Raw genomic sequence first — 1584 nt, 5'->3', positions numbered from 1 at the left:
TAAGTATCTGACAGAATTAAAGCATGCACATGCAAAAATGAGTGGATGAAAAACCTGGTAGGAAAAAGGGAACCAGTATATAGGCCTTAAAGGACTGTTAACATCCATTTAATAATAATTGAGCTGGAAGAACTGCATCAAGAGAAACCACGCAATGGCAAATCATATACATTGGCTGCAAATGTTATTCTTTACATTCTAGTCTCTCCAAGGGAACTTATCCATATTCTCTTTTTCGCATAACCTGTACAGCTAAAATTAGTTCTAATAACCGGGCAGGTAGAACTGCCCAGTCAAAAGCGATCCTGAATATGTTTTTTTTTTCCCCTATGGAAAGATTTGAATTTAATATCCATCTGGGGAAATCTGCAAAGGAAAATGGGTGCATTCAAGTCCAGTACAGTACAAGTACAGTTGTGCAAAGTCTTTAGTCATGCAACAAAACATTTTGAATTGAAAAAGCTTCCTGGATGGGAAGCAAAATGTCTGCAGACTTGCTAAACAGAGTCCAATGGTTTTTGTTTTTTGGAATGACTATGACCTAGATAACTGAGAATCTTCACCAGTACATGCAACAAATGGTTGTAAAAACTTCTGACACAGCACCCCGAATACAAATGCACTGCATGATTTACAAATTTATTTGTGAAGGTAAACAAGAAGTATGCATCATACCCTTGTTGGTTTGACAGAAAAAGCCCCAACTAAACAGCTGTGAAAAATTATTTAAAAAGATCCTGCATTTTCATGCTATGACATAATACAGGCTAGAGTAATGGTAATTTGAGGTTTTATATTCTTTAAATGCCACACTTTGATTTAGTTTTTTTTGTGATTCAACACACAAATAATCAACTAATACATTTTATTGACTTATAAATAGCTGTGATATAGATAAAAAAAACTTGAACCCTGAGAAGACTGAATATTTAAATGTTTTTCATCTTTAAGTGCAATTCATTTCTCTGTAACTTTCATCTTTGGCCAAATGCTGTTACTGATAATTAAAATGTCTTCCCTGACCTCATGTCAGATGAATACTGACTCTTAATGCCGAGCAGTGATTTGTATTTATATAGTAATAATGCTCTTCAAGTTTTCCCACTGGACATCGTCTCTCTTCCGGTTTCTCACATGTCGTTCCTCCATTCAGGATCCAGTTGTTGTTGGACAACACTCTCGGCAGTCTCAACTGGAATAGAGAGGAAAAATGTGTCATCATTGTTTGAAAATACAGCTTATTTTTCTTTTAAGAGAGGAGATGAGATGGGTTTTACTCTGAGCCTCAATGCTGATGTAGAGTGCAGACAATCTGGCTACGATCTCCCCCTCATCTTCCTCAGCATGCGTGAAGCCCTCATAGCCTCCTTCCTCTTTGCAGTACTCGATAAAGCTTAAAAACAAAGAAAGGAAAAAACAACAGAATTTTCTTCTATGGAAGCTCTGATTTCACTTCTATTATATTGAAGTCTGCAACCGTTTGCATATGAAATATTACCGGGCCCAGGTAGAATCTGCATTCAATACCAGGGGGTTTCCCACCACGATCAGCAGAGCTTTGGCTCGAGTCACAGCCACGTTGAA

At 37.2% G+C, this 1584-nt stretch overlaps 1 long non-coding RNA gene across 1 annotated transcript; it reads right to left on the bottom strand.

Moving 5' to 3' along the window:
* Positions 1-283: 283 nt before the first annotated feature.
* Positions 284-1584, bottom strand: LOC107081434. The gene is made up of 3 exons (XR_001481073.1): positions 1499-1584; positions 1278-1393; positions 284-1192 (listed from the first exon to the last, which is right to left on the bottom strand). It is a non-coding gene; the product is annotated as an uncharacterized LOC107081434 (long non-coding RNA).

The sequence above is a fragment of the Cyprinodon variegatus genome, unplaced genomic scaffold (genome assembly GCF_000732505.1).
Source record: "Cyprinodon variegatus isolate N-32 unplaced genomic scaffold, C_variegatus-1.0 Scaffold4926, whole genome shotgun sequence".
NCBI classification, from domain to species: domain Eukaryota; kingdom Metazoa; phylum Chordata; class Actinopteri; order Cyprinodontiformes; family Cyprinodontidae; genus Cyprinodon; species Cyprinodon variegatus.
This window is presented reverse-complemented; position numbering and strand designations above follow the sequence as displayed.